The sequence below is a fragment of the Hyla sarda genome, chromosome 4 (genome assembly GCF_029499605.1).
Source record: "Hyla sarda isolate aHylSar1 chromosome 4, aHylSar1.hap1, whole genome shotgun sequence".
In the NCBI taxonomy this organism is placed as follows: Eukaryota; Metazoa; Chordata; class Amphibia; order Anura; family Hylidae; genus Hyla; species Hyla sarda.
In genome coordinates, this window is record NC_079192.1 from 107,235,174 (window position 1) to 107,260,134 (window position 24,961).

General features: G+C 40.9%; 1 long non-coding RNA gene across 1 annotated transcript; it reads right to left on the reverse strand.

The window, feature by feature from the left end:
* Positions 1–17,846: 17,846 nt before the first annotated feature.
* Positions 17,847–24,056, reverse strand: LOC130368338 (uncharacterized). Its single transcript, XR_008892425.1, has 3 exons — positions 23,959–24,056; positions 22,409–22,782; positions 17,847–18,644 (listed from the first exon to the last, which is right to left on the reverse strand). It is a non-coding gene; the product is annotated as an uncharacterized LOC130368338 (long non-coding RNA).
* Positions 24,057–24,961: the final 905 nt, after the last annotated feature.

Genomic DNA, 24,961 nt, shown 5'->3' on the forward strand with positions numbered 1-24,961 from the left:
TGGTGGTGCACTTGAAAGCTGATTTATTTCTTATGATGGAGTCACAATAACAAGTAAAGGAACGACTGACTCCTTTACCTGTTACTGTGACTCCATAATAAGAAATAAATCAGCTTTTAAGTGCACCACCAGCGCTGGACATTTTCTTCTTTGGATTCCTGCTGTGAAGCCGGGGCGGGACCGGCGGGTCTGACTGCGCAGGTGAATTGCATTGGTCGTTGGTGTGAAGCGTGCAGCTTTCCTTTCTTGTGTGCGAAGATATGTGGATGGGATATGAGGACGGGATAGGAGGTCGGGATAGGAGGTCAGGATATGAGGTCAAGATATGAGGACGGGATATGAGGACGGGATATGAGGTTGAGATATGAGGATGGGATATGAGGACAGAATATGAGGACGGGATAGAAGGTTGGGATAGCAGGTCAGGATATGAGGTTGAGATATGAAGTCGAGATATGAGGTAGGGATACAAGGTCTTGATATGAGGACGGGATATGAGGTCAAGATATGAGGATGGGATAGGAGGTCGGGATAGGAGGTCGGGATATGAGGTTGAGATATGAGGACAGGATAGGTGGTCGGGATATGAGCTCGAGGTATGAGGGCGGGATATGAGGATGGCATATGAGGATGGGATATGAGGACGGGATAGGAGGTCAAGATATGAGGTCAAGATATGAGGTTGAGATATGAGGAAGGGATATGAGGACGGGATATGAGATCAAGATATGAGGACGGGATATGAGGACAGGATATGAGGTTGAGATATGAGGACGGGATATGAGGACGGAATATGACGACGGGATAGAAGGATGGGATAGCAGATCAGGATATGAGTTTGAGATATGAGGATGGCATATGAGGATGGGATATGAGGACGGAAAAGGAGGTCGAGATATGAGGTCCAGATATGAGGTCGAGATATGAGGTAGGGATATGAGGTCTGGATATGAGGACAGGATATGAGGTCAAGATATGTGGACGGGATATGAGGACGGGATAGTAGGTCGGGATAGGAGGTCGGGAAATGAGGTCGAGATATGAGGTCAGGATATGAGGTCGGGATAGGTGGTCGGGATATGAGGTCGAGATATGAGGACAGGAAATGAGGACGGGATATGAGGACAGGATAGGAGGTCGAGATATGAGGCCGGGATATGAGGTCGACATATGAGGACAGGAAATGAGGTAGGGATATGAGGTCTTGATATGAGGACGGGATATGAGGTCAAGATATGAGGACGGGATATGAGGACGGGATATGAGGATGGGATAGGAGGTCGAGATAGGAGGTCGGGATATGAGGTCAAGATATGAGGACAGGATAGGTGGTCGGGATATGAGGACAGGATATGAGGACGCGATAGGAGGTTGAGATATGAGATTGGGATATAAGGACGGGATATGAGGACGGGATATGGGGTTGGGACATGACAACAATATATGGGGTGGGATATAAGGTCAAAAGCTTCCTCCTTTGTTGACTTTTCTCCCCAACAAGGATGAGGAAGGAAAAACCAGGCAACGCCGGGTACTCAGCTAGTATATATATATATATATATATATATATATATATATATATATATGTCATCAAAATCAAGGCAGCACTACTTAGCCAAAGATGTGTGGAGCCAGCACCCCGACCAGATCGCAGTCCATGCAATAGAAGAAGATTGGCGCAGCACTCCAAAAATAGTAGAAAATGTGGTAAATTTTATTCCTTCATGTCAAACATGCACTATTTCTCCTGTTACTATCTTCCGTCACAAAATAATGGGCGTTATTAATAACGGGCTATCACGGGTTAAAACGGCTATTTTAAAAATCCCATAGGCTATAATGACATTTTCTAACGGCCGTATAGGATTTTGTAACTGCCGTTTTACAGCTGATTTTTAGACAGAACTTCGTTTGGATCTTTAAAACTGAGTAATTTTGTAGATGTGAAAGAAGCCTTAGACAGATAGATTAAAAAACATTCCAGAAGAGCAGCACAACTATAAAAATGAAGGCGTAAATGGTGCTCGCTGGTTGGGAGCCCTGGTGAGTGGCCCACAACTGAATATCATTCCAGTGTTACAGAAGCAACATTTCCGCCACCTCTCATCGCCATTTTCAAGCTCAACTGACTGACCCAAGGTGCAGCCTTAAATGTGTTCACATAATTGCATAATTACATTGTTACGCCGAGCGCTCCGGGTCCCCGCTCCTCCCCGGAGCGCTCACGGCGTCTCTCTCCCTGCAGCGCCCCGGTCAGTCCCGCTGACCGGGAGCGCTGCACTGACATGGCCGTCGGAGATGCGATTCGCATAGCGGGACGCGCCCGCTCGCGAATCGCATCCCAAGTCACTTACCCGTCCCGGTCCCCTGCTGTCATGTGCTGGCGCGCGCGGCTCCGCTCTCTAGGGCGCGCGCGCGCCAGCTCTCTGAGACTTAAAGAGCCAGTGCACCAATGATTGGTGCCTGGCCCAATTAGCTTAATTAGCTTGCATCTGTGCACTCCCTACTTATACCTCACTTCCCCTGCACTCCCTCGCCGGATCTTGTTGCCCTTGTGCCAGAGAAAGCCTTTCCTTGAGTGTTCCTAGCCTGTGTTCCAGACCTCCTGCCGTTGCCCCTGACTACGATCCTTGCTGCCTGCCCTGACCTTCTGCTACGTCCGACCTTGCTCTTGCCTTATCCCTTGTACCATGCCTATCTCAGCAGTCAGAGAGGTTGAGCCGTTGCCGGTGGATACGACCTGGTTGCTACCGCCGCTGCAAGACCATCCCGCTTTGCGGCGGGCTCTGGTGAAAACCAGTAGCTACTTAGAACCGGTCCACCGACACGGTCCACGCCAAACCCTCTCTGACACAGAGGATCCACCTCCTGCCTGCCGAACCGTGACATACATCATTAGTATACAGTGCTAATTACAAAAGTGTACATCAAAACATAATAAAACATGTTTACATAGACAATAATTCATTTCTGCAGTGATCAATACTCCTTATTCATGTTTCGAGATTCCAGTGCTTAATTCATGGTGATAGTGTATTCCTCAGTGATAGTGATTCACAGGTACTGATGTGCTTGAAAACATTCCACTGTACTGTACATAAATGCACTTACCCAACAGAGCTGGCTGTTTGCACGTGTGTCACTGTATGGAGTGTGTGTTATTAGCAAGTGCACAGCTGAAGAGCGTCCGCCAATCCCGCGGATGTTTCTCTGCTGCCGTGTAACCAATAGGAGTTGGCTAGGAGGTGCATGCATAGTGTGGAAGTGTGGAATCCACGCCATCTTTGTTGTGGGAAAATAGCCCATACTTCAGAGACTGGTATGGAGATGTGTATGTAATGTCAGTGGTCCCGTGCTCACTTTAGTGGGGTTTGCTGCAGACGGAGCTGGCATGGCTCAATGAAGACTGTCACTCAGGTTTCTGGTGTTCACATGTAGGCTCCTAATGAATGAACATCAGGCACTTCACGAGGGAAAACTAGGCAGACCAACATCTGTCAAAAGACAGGCATTTCTACCTCTTTTCCAAGCACCCCTGCACGGACAGTTCAAAATGATCTGCACTCACTGAGCAATTTAGACCAAACTGGCATGATTAAGGCAGGGCGGCGTATGTGAATTATATTGTGCCACAACTTTAAAAAGATGTATAACAGAAAACAATGCTCCATTCACTGTACAGGACACAGCTGCTCTGTTTGTGGCTTACAAAGTGCAGAATCCATTTTATCTGAAATTAAACAGAGAAAATGTAATATTAGTTTGGTCAATAATACAAGTAAACCAAGAGTTACATACCACAGGTAAGGGGCTACAGTGGGGATCAAAAGTTTGGGCACCCCAGGTAAAAATTTGTATTAATGTGCATAAAGAAGCCAAGGAAAATGGAAACATCTCCAAAAGGCATCAGATTACAGATTAGACATTCTTATAATATGTCAACAAAAGTTAGATTTTATTTCCATCATTTACACTTTCAAAATAACTGAAAACACTGGAGTTGTGGTTCACTATTCCACTATAAATAGATACTTGTACAAATATGGTCTTCATGGTAGAGTCATCAGAAGAAAACCTCTTCTATGTCCTCACCACAAAAATCAGCATTTGAACTTTGCAAATGAACATGTAGACAAGTCTGATGCATTTTGGAAACAAGTTCTTTGGACCGACGAGGTTAAAATTGAACTTTTTGGCCAGAATGAGCAAAGGTACATTTGGAGAAGAAGGGGAACAGAATTTAATGAAAAGAACCTCTGTCCAACTGTTAAGCATCGGGGTGGATCAATCATGCTTTGGGGTTGTATTGCAGCCATTGGCACAGGGAACATCTCACGAGTAGAAGGAAAAATGGATTTCATAAAATTTTAACAAATTTTGGATGCTAACTTGATGCCATCCATAAACAAGCTGAAGTGAAAGCGAGGATGGCTTCTACAAATGGATAATGATCCTAAACACACCTCAAAATCCATGGAGGATTACATCAAGAAGCATAAACTGAAGGTTTTGCCATGGTGTTCACAATCTCCTGACCTCAACATAATTGAAAATCTATGGATAGACCTTAAAAGAGCAGTGCGTGACCGACAGCCCAGAAATCTCAAAGAACTGGAAGACTTTTGTAAGGAAGAATGGGCAAAGATACCTCAAACAAGAATTTAAAGACTCTTGGCTGGCTACAAAAAGTGTTTACAAGCTGTGATACTTGCCAAAGGGGGCAGTACAAGATTTTAACTCTGAAGGGTGCTCAAACTTTTACAGACGCCATTTTTTTGTTTTCTGTTATTTTGAAAGTGTAAATGATGGAAATAAAATCTAACTTTTATTGACATATTATAAGAATGTCTAATCTGTAATTTGATGCCTTTTGGAGATTTGTCCATCTTTCCTTGGCTTCTTTATGCACATTAATACAAATTTTTACCTGGGGTGCCCAAACAAATTCCCTTCATTTTGACATATGAGTTTTCACATAAGATCTCTACTGTTATGTGCAAACACTGGCACTTAGTTTGTGATTGCCATACTCAGGTAGAGGAGTTTAAAAATGCTCCCTTAACCCCTTAAGGACGGCGGGTGTATGCATACGCCCCCGTTTTAAAGTCCTTAAGGACTGAGGGCGTATGGATACACCCGTGGGAATTCCGGTCCCCGCTGCTCGCCGGGTGGGGACTGGACTGGGGTGACTGCTGATATCTATCAGCAGGCACCCCGTGCAAAACCCTGACTGACAATTTGAAGCTTTTCCGGGTCAATCGGGTCACTGGTGACCCGGAAAAAAAAGGGTGAATGGGGCTGTCCGAGACCGATCAAGCACGGACCTGCTGGGCGGTGATCGGGACGGCGATCGGAGCGGAGATCAGCGCCGGCTGGGTTTTCTACCTTGCCCTGGTCCAGAAGGGGTCCCCTCAGGATCGGTGGTGGCGACAGGAGCAGCAGAATCGGCGGCAGCAGCGGTGGCGGTCCCCGCAGAAGGATCCAGCAGGAGGTGAGGCGTGTTCACTTCCTGCTGTTGCTTAGCAACAACTCGCAGCATGCACAGCCAAAGGGCATGCTGGGAGTTGTAGTTTTGTAACAGCTAGAGTTCCAAATACAACTCCCAGCATGCTCTTTGGTAGTCTGTGCATGCTGGGAATTGTAGTTTTGCAACAGCTTGAGGCACTTATTTTCTATGAAAAAGTGTGCAGCCAGCTGTTGCATAACTACAACTCTCAGCATGCACAGACTACCAAAGGGCATGCTGGGAGTTGTAGCAGTGTGCCTCCAGCTGTTGCAAAACTACAACTCCCAGCATGCCCTTCGACTGTCAATGCATGCTGATTGTTGCAGTTTTGCAACAGCTGGAGACAGATTGGTTGTGACACTGAGTCTGAGTGTGCCTCAAGCTGTTGCAAAAATACAACTCCAAGCATGCACTGAGAAACTCTACATGCTGGGAGTTCTAGTTTTCCAAAATAGTATGCCAAGTGTTTTTTTTGTTTTTGTTTTTTGCTGTTCTGGCACCATAGGGGCTTCCTAAATGCGACATGCCCCCCAAAAACCATTTCAGCAAAATTTGTTTTCCAAAAGCCAAAGGTGACTTCTCTTCTGAGCATTATAGTGCACTTGATGTCCACACATGGGGTACTTCCATACTCAGAAGAGATGGGGTTACAAATTTTGGGGGGCATTTTTCTTATAACCCCTTGTAAAAATGTAAAAATGTAAAAGTTGGGGGGAAACCAGCATTTTAGTGAAAAAAAATCATTTACACATCCAACTTTAACGAAAAGTCATCAAACACCTGTGGGTCGTTAAGGCTCACTGGACCCCGTGTTACGTGCCTTGAGGGGTGTAGTTTCCAAAATGGTATGCCATGTGGGGTTTTCTGCTGTTCTCGCACCATAGGGGCTTCCTAAATGGGACATGCCCCCAAAAAAACATTTCAGCAAAATTCACTCTCCAAAATTCCATTGTGACTCCTTCCCTTCTGAGCCCTCTACTGCGCCCACCGAACACTTGACATACACATATGAGGTATTTCCTTACTCGAGAGAAATTGGGTTACAAGTTTTGGGGGCTTAGTCTCCTTTTACCCCTTGCAAAATTTCAAAAACTGGGTCTACAAGAACATGCGAGTGTAAAAAATTAAGATTTTGAATTTTCTCCTTTACCTTGCTGCTATTCCTGTGAAACACCTAAAGGGTTAACACACTTTCTGAATATCATTTTGAATACTTGGAGGGGTGCAGTTTTTTTATAATGGGATAATTTATGGGGTAGTTCTAATATGTAGATGCCTCAAATCCACTTAGAAACTGAACTGGTCCCTGAAAAATTCCGATTTTGAAAATTTTGTGAAAAATTGGAAACTTGCTACTGAACTTTGAAGCCTTCTGATGTCTTCCAAAAGTAAAAACATGTCAACTTTATTATGCCAACATAAAGTATACATATTTTATTTGTGAATCAATATATCATTTATTTGGAATATTCATTTTTTTGCAAGCAGAGAGTTTCAAAGTTAGAAAAATGCTAAATTTTCTAAATTTTCATGAAATTTGGGGATTTTTCACAAAGAAAGGATGCAAATAAGGACAAAAATGTACCACTGTGTTAAAGTAGAATATGTCACGAAAAAACAATCTCTGAATCAAAACAATCGGTAAAAGCATGCCAGAGTTATTAATGCTTAAAGTGACAATGGTCAGAATTGCAAAAAAGGGCTCAGTCCTTAAGGGGTAATGTTGTTCCGCAGGGCACCCAATCTTAAGGATAAAATAGTCAAAACAGATATTTCTAAACAACCTAAAACACAACAAAAATATATTACTGTAAAAAACAAGGGCTGCTTCCCATGCCGCAGTTGCATGAACTGCGGCTATATGGCGAAGGGCTCAACGTTTGTACATCCTCAGACAAAATGACATCAGATTTTATCTTAACCGCAACTCAGATATTGTGGTATACTCATTGTGGTGTCCATGCAGGAAGCTATATGTTGGTGAGACGAGCCTCATCCTGAAGACTCATCTCAACCAACATTGCTACACCATTCATAAAAGAAGATTGGATCTTCCAGTCGCTAAACATTTCATGGAAGCCAATCATAAAGAGAGAGATCTCAAGTTTATGATCTTGGACCACATTCCTCCACTTAAATGGGCACTACGCCTCTAGACATCTTATCCCATATCCATGGATAGGGGATAAGATGTCTGATCGCATGGGCTCTGCTGCTGGGGATCCCCATGATCTCTCGTGCAGCCCCCCGAGTCATCAGCTCTCCAGAGCTAAGTTTACTCTGTGGCTGATGACAGGTGCCAGCAGTTTGTGGTGTCATGGCTCCGCCCCTTGTAACATCACGGCCCATCCCCTTAATGCAAGTCTATGGGAGGGGCAACATTCATGCCCCCTCCCATAGACTTGCATTAAGGGGGCAGGGCATGACGTCCCAATCCAATGAGCCCTGTATCGTGAGTCATCAGCCACGCAGCAAATGTAGCTCTGGAGAGCTGATGACTCGGAGGGCTTCAGGAGAGATTGTGTGGGACCCCCTGCAATCAGACATCTTATCCCCTATCCTTGGATAGGGGATAAGATGTCTAGGGGAGGAGTACCCCTTTAAGAGAGGCGGCGATAGTGTCATACTTTTAATTTTTTTTAACTAAAATTGATTTTTAGATTGGGTACCATGAGGCCTCTTGTTCTCAATGCCGAATTCAAGACAACATCTAAAATGAGTACAAGGTAGTTCATCCAGTGTAGCCCCTTACCTGTTGTATGCAACTCTTGGTTTAATTGTATTATTGACCCAAGTAAGATTACATTTTCTCTGTTTAATTTCAGATACAATGGATTCTGCACTTTTTAACCCCTTAAGGACCGAGGGTTTTTCCGTTTTTGCATTTTCATTTTTTCCTCCTTGCCTTTAAAAAATCATAACTCTTTCAATTTTGCACCTAAAAATCCATATGATGGCTTATTTTTTGTGCCACCAATTCTACTTTGTAATGACATCAGTCATTTTGCCCCCAAATCTACGGCAAAACGGAAAAAAAAATCATTGTGAGACAAAATTGAAAAAAAAAAACGCTGTTTTGTAACTTTTGGGGGCTTCCGTTTCTGTACGATTAAAATGATACCCTACTTATATAGGTTTGATTTTGTCATACTTCTGGAAAAAATCATAACTACATGCAGGAAAATTAATACATTTTAAATTGTCATCTTCTGACCCCTATAACTTTTTTTATTTTTGCGCATATTGGGCGGTATGAGGGCTCATTTTTTTTGCTGTGATCTGAAGTTTTTAGTGGTACCATTTTTGCATTGATAGGACTTATTGATCGGACTTTTTATTCATTTTTTCATGATATAAAAAGTGACCAAAAATGCACTATTTTGGACTTTGGAATTTGGAATTTTTTGACCGTGCAGTTTAATTAATGATATCTTTTTATAATTCAGACATTTCCGCACGTGGCGATACCATATATGTTTCTTTTTATTTTTATTTACACTGTGTTTTTTTTTATGGGAAAAGGGGGGTGATTCAAACTTTCAATAGGGAAGGGGTTAAATGATCTTTATTCACTTTTTATTTTTTTTTGCAGTGTTATAGCTCCCATCGGGACCTATAACACTGCACACACTGATCTTTCACATTGATCACTGGTTTCTCATAGGAAACCAGTGATGGATGATTCTGCCGCTTGACAGCTCATGCCTGGATCTCAGGCACTGAGCAATCATTCGGTGATCAGACAGCGAGGAGGCAGGTAGAGACCCTCCTGCTGTCCTGTAAGCTGTTCGGGATGCCGCGATATTGCCGCAGCTATCCCGAACAGCCCACTGAGCTAACCGGCATACTTTCACTTTAGACGCAGCGTTCAACTTTGAACGCCACATTTAAAGGGTTAATAGCACGCGGCATCGCGATCAATGCTGCGCGGTATTAGCCACGGGTCCCGGCCGTTGTTAGAGGCCGGGCCCAACCCGCTATGACCCTACCCGCTATGAGCCTACAAAAAAATTTGTTTCAATCCAAATTTATTTGTGGCAAATCTATATTAAAAACAGCTAGTTCTGGCCTACAGAGAGCCTCAATAGGGGTGTAGAACACTTTGCTGTGTTCTAACATGCATATGGACTGTCCTGGGGTAGTGAAATAATACTGTTATTCAGTATGACATGCAGATTACAGGCATCACTTTTAGAATCACTGCCGCTGAGCGGAACAATGACAGAGCCGGGAGGTGGCATCAGTATGAGGAGACCATATAGTGGCTGAATGACACAGCGTGGAGGTGTTGGCAGCATGAGGAGACCATATAGTGCCTGAATGACACAGCCAGGAATTGGCAGCAGCATGTGCAGACACTAGGGCTTCACAATCCCTTAGATTAAAAAATGAATTTTGAAATTAAAATTGAAGTTTTATGGTAGCTAGTGCTAACATAAAAATTTTTTAGGTCCAGGCCCAGCAGCATCAGTAAACCATATATTGGCTGAATGACACAGCCTGGAGTTGGCTGAAGCATGATGAGACCATATAGTGTCTGAATGGCACAGCCAGGAATTGGCAGCAGCATGAGTAGACACTAGGGCTTCGCAATCCCTAAGATTAAAATATGAATTGTAAAATTTTAACTGAAGATTTTGGGTAGCTAGTGCTACCAAAACAAAAATTTTATTCCCAGACAGCATCAGTAAACCATATATTGCCTGAATGGCACAGCCTGGAGTTGGCTGAAGCATGAGGAGAGCATATAGTGTCTGAATGGCACAGGCTAGAGTTGGCAGTTGGAGTTGGCAGCAGCATGAGGAGACCATTGAAATTTATGATTTTTAAATTTAAGGTTTTGAAATTAAAATTAAGGATTTTGAAATTGCAATTTCACTACTCTGCCTGACATACTTATTGCGTATATGAGGGGAGTACAATACGCTTCAGTTCGCTTAAAACAGTATTTGTCTAGAACCTCAGCAGGTGTGTACTATTGGCTGTCCTTTCACAGTATATAGACCTTTGACAGACTAACAGGTACAAAAAAGTACACTACTTAGATGTACGTATGCACTTATGAGGGCAGAAAAATACGGTACAGTACCCTTAAAAAAAATGCATTTTTGTCAAACACCAGCAGTACACAACAGTGCTGCAGCCAAACAAAGCTGTGTACTAAACACAAAATTGCACTCTGTCAAAGACTATTGCTGTGTATTATACCATCTACAGACTAGTATAACCAGCAGATGATTTTTTGTAAAACAAAGACACTGAATTGCGCTGAAAAATTATTCCTGCCTCCTCTGCTAAGGTTTATGAAGTTGATGCAGCTTGTTGAAATGTTTGAGGCAACACACAGCTATGTGCCCTTCTCTATTATACTATGCCGAAGAAAGCGACTGTGAGGTTAATGCCTGCAGCTGCAGTAAAAATCCTTTTCAGTGAAAAAAAACAATGCTCTCCGCCCAGGAAATGGAGTTTAATGAAGCTATTTGCGCGATAGAATTGTGGCTATATTTGCATTTGTTGCAAATCAAATATTTCCTGAAATTCGTAACGAATTTGGGTTTGTCAGCTTCGATTCACTCATCTCTATCACCATGGATAAAACACTGGAATCCCGATACATGAATAAGGAGTATTGATCACTGCTGTAATGACTTATTGTCTATATAAACATGTTTTACTATGTTTTGATGTATACTTTTCTAATAAGCACTGTATACTAATGATGCAATTATGCAATTACGTGAGCACATGGGTGAATAAATACCACATTGAAGTTATTTTTGGAAGCTGGAGTGCCGCCTGATTGTCTTTTTTCTGGTTGGATATATATATATATATATATATATATATATATATCCAAAGCAGCTCATCACACCACCTTCTCAGGTAGCATGCCCTAAGATCAGCTCTGACTCCAGCTACAAAGTCTCAGAAGCTGATTGGAATTTATGCCAAGCCAGAATTATCCCCAGAAGGGGAGAAGACCCATCTGTAGACAACTGATCTTAAGGCATTCTCCCTGAGGAGAATACTTGACCCCTATATATATATATATATATATATATATATATATATATATATAGTGTTGAGCGTGAATAATCAAAATGCAAATTTTTACAGCAAATATCGGCACTTCGCGATTTTGCAAATATTTAGAATATTTTCGTAATGACGAATATTCATTTTATACAAATGTATGCAAATATGTATGCAAATATCAGCAGTTCCAGAGTGGACACTGATTCCTCCCTTCATTTAGATGAAAGATATAATTGCGCTTGCGCACTATGCAAATTTGAATTTCTTGCATGGAAAAGATAAAAAGAGAACGAACATAGCAAATATGCGAAAGCATCGCAAATTGGAATATGGCCCCTGCTGCTCCTCACTATATATATATATATAAATATATATATATATATATATATATATATATTCACCTATCTATCTAACTAAAGCAAAAGAAGAAGCAGCACACCCTTCAATGTAGATGAAAAAGAGTCAAGGTGCAAACCAGTGAGGGGTCCTGGTCCCAGGGCCCCAATTTTCATGTCCAAATGAATAAAGCTACACATTTGATTTGCATAATTTGTGAATTGCTGCAGTGGTTCTTCTCCTGGACATATATTTATCTCATATCTATCTACCAAATGAATACTCGGTAGCACTCCAAACGGTAAATCAAATAAGTGGCTTTATTTTAAACAACAGGTGTGCACCTGTTGATGTAAATAAAGCCACTTATTTGATTCACCATTTGGAGTGCTACCGAGTATTCGTTTGGTATATCGTGTTGGGGGCTCAGGACCAGAGCCTGACCGTGCTGCCTTCTATTTCCTGTTGTATGTATCTATCTATCTATCTTATATCTATCTATATATATTTGTATCTATCTATCTATCTCATATCTATCTATATCCTATTTATCTATCTATCTTGTTGCAAACTGATGGTCAAACTGCTAAACTAAATCATATACTTCTCTATAAGATCTGCCTTACCACTCACGGTTGGTTCCTTGGTGTATCCATTTAATGATTTCTTTTTCACTCAGGTCATTGCCTTTTATCAGTGTGAGTGTACTCTAGTTGTTTTGGACATTACACATAATGGAAATATTCTTTCATTTCTTTGAAGTTATCCATCAAAAACTATAGAAACAACTGTGGATTGAGTGTAATTGGTTAGGTGAAAGGGAATGGTCAGAAATCTAGGCCCTAAAAAGTGTCATTAGACTCATAGGCTACGAACAACAAAAATAGAGCCAATTGCCTTCCACTTGTCCACTGTGGCTCTAATCCTCTTTAACTATCCCCTCCAGTCCACAAGCTCTTTCTACTTCATGTATCAATTCTTACTCTATCTCTAGTTGTGTCTTCATTAAGCTTATTTGAGGCTCTTATTCTACAAGGATCTAAAGGAACAATGTACTTGTCCAGGTTTGATTTAAATCTCCTGAGTTAGCACTTGACGTACCTGTAGATCATTCCCTCACCACAGTGTAGGCACCTTTGCTGATCCATACATTTCATTTTATTTGATATTCAATCACACACTAAGACTATGAAACTCCCATTCTGTAAAGATTCTGTAACAAATTGTTCTTTTGTACCAATGCCAACCTTTCAGACTTAAAAAAAAAAACATAGCCAGGAAAAGTCTAGATAAAATTCAATGAAGGTAAAATTAGAGTCCCACTAATAAAACCCTATTTTCCTGACACTTTAAGTCAATGCAAAAATAATTGTGAGAATATAAAAGGTTTTTTATGGTCAATTATTCTTGTCTTTAGTAAGTATCTATAATCATAACCACCTCGGAATAGGTAATAATCTTCAATGTGCAGAAGGAAACTTCCCTGCAGTGCCATAAGACGGTAAAACGTTATCACTTTCATGCATAAAATATGCCAATATTGAAAGAATGCCGATGTTAAGGTCATACGGTGAGACATCATTTTCCAAGGTGATATACTAGGCAACTTTATTGGATTATGACATAGTAACTGATTTGCATTACGTATTGCTGGTAAGTGTACCAAGAAGACGTTAGTGCCTTCATGTGATGGGTGTTAAGATATCAGTTAAGAGCATTAGTTGAATTTCAAGAGAAGTAGAACGATTTAAAGCACTGTATAAAACACAAATTACACAAGGACACGTCACAATGAATAGAGGGTTAACACGATTTGCTAAGAACCGTAGGGAAATTAAAAATGTCTCAGATATAGATAGAGGGCTATTCTAAGTATATAGCCAAAGCTTTTAAATATAACTATGGGTTTTAAATCAGAGCAGAATATGGCAGACTAGATGGTTCATCCGGCACTATGTACTATAAAATTCTGCAGATAATGTAGTAATGGCCAAACAGTGAACAGTTATTATTCCGAAAAAGACACAAGTCTTCAAGGATGACATACGCTGTGCTTCAACGCAAAGACCAGGGTGTGGAAGGCAGATAAAAAAAGCTTCATAGCAGCTACCGCATGTATTATCTTTATCAGGCTATGTCACAAAGTATCAACAGTTTTCCTCAAATGCTCTTTCTTTCTCTTCAACATTCTCAAAGTTCTATGGGAGAGTTCAGACAAGTTCACGCCGTGATGGATTCCCACATCTTTACCACCTTTAAGTTTCTGTTCAATGTGGATATTTATGATATGGGCTTTAATAAAGTTTTAAATGGAATCCATAAGCATTAGAAGATTTACAGTCTTCTGTATGATCTATAAAAATGCCCTAACTTGTCCAGATCCTGCCTGTGCTATCATAACCATTTAAAAGGTTTATCTCTTCATCATAAAAGCAGCCTGGGTTTTATAGCCAATAAGTATGCTCCTTTGTTGCCTATTGGAATAGAGATCATTTTCAGGCTATATATATATATATATATATATATATATATATATATATATATATATATATATATATATATATATATATATACCAAATACCAGTCAGCCATTAAAAGCATCAAAAGGCGAGATACATTATATTGATTATTGTCAGGGGGTGAGGGGTCAGCTTTTCAAGTTGCCGGGTTAAAAACAAAAAATCTTGGTAAAAATAAAGGACCTAGATACCTTCTCTGACAACAGACGAGTTAGATGACTAAATCAAGACATCTTCGAAACTGCAGGTCTTATGGGGTTTCCCAATATGCAAGCAGTTCGGACCTTCTAAAAATAGAAAACCAGTGCACTGGTGACAGGTTTATTGTGGGCACCTATAGCTTATTTAAGTGAGTGCGTGCCTTGGGTCTGATACCAAAGAACAGGGTTCCCCAACCAGACTGCCTCCATCCGTTACAAAACTACAACTCCCATCATGCGCAGGCTGAGCGTTGTAGTTTTGCAACAGCTGGAGGCAGACTGGTTGGGGAACACTGCCATAGAACTACACAGCACAAATTGTTGAAAAAAAGTTAGTGTGGGCTATGATAGATAGGTGTAAGAACACAATGGGGGAGATTCATCAAAAACTGTGCAGAGGAAGAGTGGTGCAGTTGCTTATGGCAACCAGATTTCTTCTTTCATTTTTAAAGAGACTTGTAAAAAATGAAAGAAGTGATCTGATTGGTTGCCATGGGCAACTGGGCAACTTTTCCTCTGGGGAGATTTTGATAAATCTCCCAAAATGTGCATTGCAGCTTGCTCTGTATAGGGCTATGAGCAGCAGTCAGAATGACATTGTTATATTGGGCATATATGAATCAGAACTAGACCCAGTAGCAGTGGAAGGCTTAGGTTTTACCTTTTTCTTCTCCACAGATTCTCCTCCTAGAGTATCTCAAACAGCAGCTTTAAAAAAAAAAAAAAAAAAAAAAAAAATTACCAATCAATCTGACTGGTCCTAAGTCCTATGTTTTATCTTTCACTACCCGGTTGCCGAAACCAACATTTTCTCCAGACATTTTATTGTAAGGTGAAAGGCACAACCAGATGGTCCCTATTGCTTGGAGCTTACCTAACACCAAGGTCAGAAGACTGTACGTTATACTAAGAATGAATAATATATATCTAACTTCACATAAATTATAACTATTGTATTTTTTTGATCCTTGTACTCCTTTAGCCACTTAATGACATTGGACGTAAATGTATGTCCTGGTGCCCTGGTACTAAATGCACCAGGACATATACTTACATCCTAGGAGGCATTCCGACTATGAAGCAAAAGCAGAAGCTGCGCTCACTTAATAGACAGCAGGTCCTACCATTAACCCTTTAGATACCTTGATCAATACTGATCATGGCATCTAAAACTGTTGCTGTGCTTGTATTCACTCATCGGACCTCCTGCAACATTATCCCATGGGATCCGATGATTGAAAAATGCAACTGGAGGTCTCCTTACCTGTCTCCTGCTGCAGTTAAAAAATATCTTTTTTTTATTTTTTTATTTAAACCCCCCATTTAAAAAATATATATAATATCTAAAGATATATATATATATATATATATATATATATATATATATATACAGACGCGCTGGCCGTGGGCGCTCTCTTGTCATGTCCCCGCTGCCGGCGGGGCTGGGATTCGCATCACGGGAGGCGCCCGCATGCGAATCCCAGCCTGTCACACACCTCCCTGGTCTTCCTCTTCTCGCAGCCCCAGCACTCGTGCCCCCGCCTCCTAGGGCGTACGCGCCAGAGCTCTTACATTTAAAGGGTCAGTACTCATTTAATTTAGTGTTTACACCTGCACATTGGCCCACATTTATCGTTGCAGTGCAAGTGAAGCATTTTTTTACACCTTTTTTTTTGTGTGCTGATAATGTGTAGGAGCACCTAATGTATTAAATGGTCAAAGAGCATTTGATAAATTTTGTGCAGGTCACATTTTCTGAAATTTCTATCTACACATACACCGAAAAGCTACACCATGTCTGGGCTGGTGTAGTTTTAGAAACTTTTTCAGTGGCTTTGCGCCTTTTTTTGCTCCTTTTTACAAAAAGGTGCAATTATAAATCCCGTCCATATCATGTCTTTTGCCAAAATCAGTGGATTGCAACTCAAAATCAGCAGAAATGTGTAAACAAAAAGGGGCAAAAAAAGGCGCAAAAAACCCTGCTTGCGCCTTTTTTGACCCTTTTTTAGATACAAAAAACAGTCTAAAGACAATAATAAATGTGGCCCATTGTCTCTAAGTATCAGCTCCTCCCTTTGTTCCTCCCTTTGCTCCTCCCTTTTTTCCTTTGTTGTTTTGTTTCCTAGTGAAAGCATACTGTTTTTCTATGTTCCTGATATCCTTGTTCCGTTACCTGACCCTGCACCTGTGCCACCTGCCCTGACCTTCTGCTACCTTGACCTCATCTTGCCAGTTTCCTTTTGTGCCACACCACATCCCAGTAACCTGTGTGGAAAAGTCGTGCCAGGGGTAGCAACTTGGGTGCCGCCTGCCGCAGCAAGACCATCCCGCTTTGCCACGGGCTCTGGTAAAAACCAGCTGCACCTTAGACTCCGCCCCCTGACATGGCTCGCGTCATAATCCACACATGCCCAGAGGATCCACCACCTGCCGCGACCCTTACATATATGAACATATTTGGTATCACCACATGCATAAATGTCTGAACAATTGAAATATAAAGATCCTGAACGTTGATCTCATAAGTGTAAAAAATAAATAAACAAAACATTCAACATTGCTGATTTTTGGTCACATCCCAAATTATAAAAAATTCACATAAACGCAAAAGTGGTTCAGATAAAAACTACAGATCACTGTGCAGATAAAGTAGCCCACATATGGCCATTTGTACAGTAAAATAAAAAAAAAGTTATAGGGGTCAGAATAGGGCAATATTTAACATAATTATTTTAATGGCATCGACCCACAGAATAAAGATTTCATGTCATTTTTACCATAAAGTGAACTTCATAAACCCCCCCCCCCCCTCCTGAAAAAAAAATGCAAAAGTGTGATTTTCTTTCCTATTTCCCTCCACAAATAATATTTATTTTTTTTGTTTCACTGTTTTATGATAAAAAGAATGGTGTCATTACGAAGTACAATTGGCCACATAAAAACAACCAGTCATATAGGTCTGTGGTTGGAAAAAAAAACTTTAAGGCTATTTTCACGTGGCGGACTCCGGAATCAGGATTTCCCCAGCAGATGTTGCTGCTGCAGAAATTCTGCCATCTGAACAGAGCAGCAGAATCCCATTGATATCAATGGGACTCTGCTGCTGCAGAATGTTCTTGTGAAAGATCAATGTAGAATTTTGCACGGAAATTCTGTGGTGTGAACCCAGCCTAAAAGTTTTGGCTCTTATAAGGCGAGGAGAAAAAACGCGAAAAAGGAAATTGGTTTTGACCTGGGGCAAATTGGGCTGTGTCCTTAAGTTAAAGTAAAAAAAAAAAAAAGAAATTGCAGCCAAAGTTTATCGCAAAGAATATACAATTTTTTTCCTTATTTGTGGCAACAATTTTGTTATTTATACAGATATCTGCACAATGCTCATAGTCCGAACCACATGAATTTAAACATTACATGTTGCTATTGTATACACATCATAGCCCTACTTGGAACCTTTTAAGTCTTCTTACTTCAGGTCAAATAAACTTTTCTGGCAGAATCTGACCCATCACCTGCGGAGATGTTTGAACCTTGGTTTCAGATGTCAGATGACCGATGCATTTGTAATTTAACCGGCTGAGGAAGTCAAATTGTGAAGAGAGGCTTTTCTTGTAATCTTCTTATCATCTTTATTCTGAAGTGCTTGTGAAGTGGAAGTCCTGTTGTCTGTGAGTACTAGGGCTGGAGGTTAATGCAGGGGCATGAAGTATCCTACTGTATGTCTGACCTGATAAACATTCATGTAGACACAGACAGAACTATTTATTACCTTCTGAGCCAGAGATGAGCTGAGCTCTTACCAATTCCAGTTTGTTAATACTGTACTGTAATCCAGGTTGTCTGGTGTCATAAATCTGAACCACACTTGGCATGTCCGCGTAGGTTATGTATTCCAGACAGCAAAGTCTTCAAAGTAAGTAAGTGAGTCTTAAGATATGGTTACCCAAAAATGCATCAATTTGGAATTTTGGTGAATATTAAGCCAGGACACATTTTAGTGTAATATAAATAGTTCATAAGTAGCAAACATTTGAGCTCACCTTGAATGGTTGCCTAAAAAAGAAAAAGGGAAAACTTTTTCAAATACTCTTTTTATAAAATTCTGAGTTAATGCAGAGGTTTACCAGTACTGAAGGTACAACTAAGCAAGCATAGATATTGGCCACCAAGACCAGCTCTCATTCTGGAGGACCAAGCATGTCTAGGCCTTATACAAATAAACTATGAATTTTGATGGAATAATAATAACTCTCAAGGCTGAAGAACCAGTTTTCATCTATAGTAGAGCCATTCCCAATAATTGCTCTCCGTATCTAGTTGCCCCCCAGGTTTTAATAGTAGCAGGATAGAAAGATTCTCAAGTAAGCACACAAGCTCTAGTTACTAATAAAGAGCAATTACTCTACATAATACCCACAGTGAAAATAAGTATCTTCAGGATAGCTGAGCAGCCTCTCGCCAAAAATGGTTGCAACAGTCCAAAGCAGAACTGGCACTGGAACAACTACTCACTAGGAATTTCTATTTATGCTTCACATAAACATGAAATATGATCAGTAAATGGTTTAATAATATCCCCTAGACAACAATTGATATAAATGTATGCCCTCGCAAATGTATGCCCTGGGGTACTCCAGATAGCAAAAATGATTCAAGTTTGTCCCTTCATTGCCAGACTCTTGTATAGTAATGTAAACTTATTGAGGGAGATTTATCAAAACCTGTCCAGAGGAAAAGTTGCCCAGTTGCCCATAGCAACCAATCCGATCACTTCTTTTGATAAATATCCCCCATTATCTGAACTGGGCCATTTTCCTTGATGGAATATGCTGTGACAGGCTGAAATGAACCTGCCATCCCCTATCTATTTCGTCTCCTCTGTTTCCTCTTTCCCTTCCCCCTTCCACCTCAGACAGAGGAAACTTTGTCCTTGCTTACAGCATCCTCCTCTTGTAAACCACACCCCTTTTGGCTGTCATAACAACAAGCCACACTCACTAACGTTGACCCACCCAGCCAATCCCCCTCTCTATCATTGACCATCCAGCCATGATGTTGCATCAGTAAGCCACAACCCTTTTTTGCTAGGAAATGTAATTAAGGAAGGAAGAAGCAGAGATAAAATGGATCAAAGAAGGACAGCGTATCGGAGAGAAAGTGAATGGTGTCAGAAACTAGACAGGATACTATGTAGGTGCATTTCACACCATTTGGACTACTTTTTTCCTTCCCTGACGAATTACCCCTTTAATACACAAAAACGTAAACATGCAGTGTTTACTGTCACTAAAATGGTTGCAGGTGCTGAGTTTCTGTCATTAACCCATGAGAAGCTGTGATCAATGCCGATCATGGCATCTAAAGGATAAAAATGATGTGGTAAAATGAAAGATGTCATTACAAAGTACAATTTGTCGCAGACAAATATGTGTCTGTAGATGGTAAAAGACTCTCCATTCTGGCTCCCTATGTGAGATCCTACATAGAGATGACGCCTTGGCGTCACTATGCCCTAATAAACCATATGGACAAAAGTTGCCATTTTGCCAAAAAGAAAAAAAGCTTTATTCCATGATCACTCCTTTATCTATATCTCCAACTCTGCAGCTTTGTATTTAGGTTTAGTAGCCCTTTATGGTGCTGGTGTTATTAATCCTTAAATTCCACTCTATATAATAGTTACTTGCAAGATTATTTAGCAATATTAAAGTGTTGTATTCTGTCAGAAATATACTATATACTTTAAGAAATTGAACACATTTCTTTTTATTGATCTGTATTATTTCACCATATATTCAGTGGTGGCTAATGTACTGTGCCATATATTGATCAATGATCATGTTCATATTTTATATATGTAGTGCTTTCCATCTTATAGCACAAGAATAACTCATACTGTAACCTTAGGGAGAAATTGACATTTTAAACTGCAGAGTTAAATGTAAGACATGGCATTAATGACCCAATCTGAGAAATATACATGAATCCATATTTCTACTCGTATTTATATTTTTTTTGTGTGAAATTCTTAGTTTTGTGTGTGTATGTGTGTGGGGGGGTGGGGGGGGGTATTTGCCTCAAAGCTGTTGTAGTATGATGAAAATGAAAAAAGTACAAATCCAGTGACTTCCTCCCATTTCTTCTATGTTTTATACGAAAAGGTTTCCTTATTCGTCTTAGCATTCGGCATACACTTAGCATTTACTATAAGATATAATTGACAAGGCAAAAGACACCTGCCTGAAAAAAGACCCATAAATCAGAAATAATTTCCAAAATTGGTTGAGTGTTTGAAGCTTTGAATAAGCAAACACTGGTAAAAATCTCTTTATTAAGCCTGACAGGAACAGCAAATGTCAGCAAAGTACCGTATTTTAAAATATATACGACGAGATTAATTTTGTGGTCCTTGATTTGCAGTGGGGACCCGCTTCATTTTTGTCTGCTGCATTCTAAGAAGTCTATTTCTTCAGACCTGTGGAGGAACAGATTCCTTTAATTGATGAATAGTCACTCTGCTCCTGGGGAGAAAGGTCATTCATTTTATTTCTTTATTTTTTTTTTCTCATCTTTTTGCCTTTTTTACATGAATGAATAGAAACCCCATTACTAATTATGCATCTCTTCCCCTTACGGAAGTTTTTGGCAGTAAAAAATAGGCGTTCTGAGCTCTTCTATTAGGAAGCATGGGTGTGGAAGGATGTCCTGTAGGCTTTACCTGACATTTAATTAGCTAACCAAGCATAGCGGATCTAGCAAGTGAAACTAACAATGATATTTCTTGTAGTCCTTTTTTTTTTATAGTTTAGCATAAGAGAGGGCAGAATATTGATTATAGACTTTTACTCACAACCCCCTCCCTATATTTGGCTAGTAATGAAGCAAGCCACTGGTTATCTACCCTTATTTACTTCTCTTACACATGGAGCCATGGCCAAGCAAGCAGGGATTAACAATGGGGAGAGGGGAGAGAGCCACGATCAGGCAACCAGCATGTGCTGTCAGAAGAGAAGACCACCATACAAGTTAGGCGATCATTAATTCCTAGTTATGCAAGCAAGTTTGGCTGAATTGAATCTAATAGTTGGAGCCTACTTTATTGAATATGGCTTTTTTTCTCTTATAAACCACCAGTCTCATTTGTTTTTAGTGGACAGTGGGCAATGATTTGTATAATTTGCCACCACATGGATTACAGGAATCAAAGCAGGGCTCAAGTCCTGAGAATGGAGTTCCTGCACTTTTACCACAGCAGGAATACCATTACCATTAGCAGCAGTCCTACAGAACCAGCCCTTGTGTAGTAATCTTGGGTGAGTTCCCACCCTTTTTCCCAAGACTTGACCCCTGGATCAAAGTACTTATGGAACAATTCTCAATTATGTTATCAGGTTATCGCTTGAAGACCTCACTGCTTTGAGAAATCCAAATCCTTAATATAGAATGGGGTTTACCAAATTGGACAAACTGGAAGTTTCCAACTTCTTTAAAAGGATCTTTCTTTCAATAGTATACAGGCATCAAAGAGAAGGAAACCATTGTCCACATACCATGCATATTGACATCACCTACCTGTAAATAGCTTAAAGGGGTTTTCTGGGCGAATAAAATACTTTTCCATGCGCATCTTTGTGCAAAAAAGAAAAGGCAGCATATTGAGCTCCCTCACTCTCTATTATCAGACCTTCCAGTCTGTGCTGCAGTGCTGTTATTCCTCCTTCCAATGAATCGTTTTAAATCCAATACCCTAGTACTGCAAGGAAACAATGCCAAAAACTGTAATACATACTGTACCTCTCCCTTCTAGTTCTTCTCACCTAAAACATGTGCACCAAATGCTTGACAATGATATCACATGAGAGCCTGGATGCCATGGCCTTCATGGTGTTGATTTCTGTTCCTGAACCCTTCCTCCAGCCTCTATTTCTAATATATTCTGCATTTGTTTGACTCCTTGGCTTTGTCTCCCTCTGTCTCTCCACAATGACTTCTGGTGTATACTCGTGACTCTCCCTCCATTAATCCCATTGAATTTGCCATTTTTCATTGTTCCTCTGGTTTTGAGCTATAGCTCTGTTGGACTCCTTTTAGTTCCAAAATCGCTGCATCCTGCCAACCAATTGGTGACTAGTCTGAGGACTGTAATCTGGTTATTTGATTGGTTAAGTCCACACTTTGTTGGTTGGTTTTCCTAGAAGAGAACAGAAGGATCCATTAGACCTATTGTCTTCCACACGGAGAATTTTCTAGGTGTTCACACTAGTGTGGTGCTGTGTGGTGGCCATTGTTGCTATGGTGATTTGTCTGCGGGGTGACGAGGTCCTGAGCCAGGGGATTAGTCGAGTTATTCCCCCTGTAGACTCTGGTTGCAACAATAGTGGTCACTGTCCAGCGCTATGCCAGTTTTAGTTCATAGACCCACTCTTATCAGGTGCCCACTCTTATCAGGTGCCCGCTCTTATCAGGTGCCCGCTCTTATCAGGTGCCCACTCTTATCAGGTGTCCACTCTTATCAGGTGTCCAATCTTATCCGGTGCCCACTCTTATCAGGTGCCCACTCTTATCAGGTGCCCACTCTTATCAGGTGCCCGCTCTTATCAGGTGTCCACTCTTATCAGGTGTCCACTCTTATCAGGTGCCCGCTCTTATCAGGTGCCCGCTCTTATCAGGTGTCCACTCTTATCAGGTGTCCACTCTTATCAGGTGTCCACTCTTATCAGGTGCCCGCTCTTATCAGGTGTCCACTCTTCTCAGGTGGCCTTGATGTAGCAGGTACACTAACAACCTATTGGTTTCTGAAATTATGCTGAGAAGCAATTATATCATAGTACAAGTTGTGGATGTGCGGCCATGGTTCTGTTTCTCTATTTCTGAGTTACATTACACCTATTGTAGTGCCAACGTTTCCAAACTTACACAGAGGTTTAGACTTTAGCACACGGAATCCTCAGATTGTGTCCTTGGCATCTGTAACTGGTGACCAGGAGATATTATACACACAAATGTATTGTATAATGAAGAAGATGAATGATCATTAAACCCGAGGTCAATGCCAAAAATACAAGGAAGGCAAATCAGAAAGCCTGGATCCATATATACTGTCCCCATATCTATATATACTGTTTTAAACAAATAAACACATCTTCACAATATAGTGACTCCCCGACCTACGATGGCCCCGACATACGATCATTTCAACATATGATGGCCTCTCAGAGGCCATCGCATGTTGAAGGCAGCATCAACATACAATGCTTTTTTTATGTCGGGGCCATCGCATAAACGGCTATCCGGCAGCGCTGACTGCTTCAGCTGCCGCTGGATAGCCGTTTACGGTGCCCCGTGTGCTCCGGTGATGATCACTCACCTGTCCTCGGGGCTCCGTAGCGTACTCCTCGGGATCCCCTGCATCACCGGCACTCTCCATCGTCGGAGAGTGACGTTCCCAGGCAGCAGAGACCTTCCTGGAGCGTTGGGGACACTCCGGGGACACGGCGACATCGATGAACATCGTATGTTGAGGGACCACTGTAAACAGGAAAAACCTTAGAATGCATTTAGGAAATAGAAAGAGTTGGTAGAACTTTTTGATGTATACAGCTGAGAACAGGTCCTCATAGAGAAAGGGACATGGGCTTTAGTCACCATATCATCATCACTTAGTTTTGGGTCACTCAAATAGGACTCCTGTCGTGCCCTTTGGATTATACCGGAGCTATATAAATAACAGGACATAAATATATATCTATAGTATCAAGCAACTATTAAGCAAATCTTACATACTACATAGAGAAAATTGATTTGTCACCAAATGACAAAAAAAAGAATCCAACCAGTCACATATGGGTTAACAATAGCTGTTTGTCCTAAAAAGGAGCCTGCCAAAGAAAGAAAATGTATAGCATTTAATATGCACGGTGGGCGGCACAGCTTTAATCAATTCAGTATCCACTGTTTAAAAATATTCAGACAGTAAGGATTGTGGAATTCCTTTAATAGTAAAGAAGATTTAATTAATTCCTTGAATGACTACTTGGGGGGATTATCAACTTTACAGTGTGAAATTTACATGAAAAAGCTTTCAGCCGATTTTATTTCTGTCCACACTTTGTTATGTTAGAAAAACATTTATTCATTTCATGTCATTCCATCTCATTAGTGTGTTCCGACTGCTCCTAATTCCCACTTCCCTGTCAGCTTAGTTCTACCTATCATCTTGTTCCATGCAAAAGATGCAATTTGTCAAGAAAATACCAACACATCTATGGATGAGGAAGATATCTTTATCAGCTGAGCTGATGATTTGGCTGCGAGCTGGAAGGGGACGGGAACTTGCATCAAAAGACAGCAGTGACAGAATAAAAAGCAAC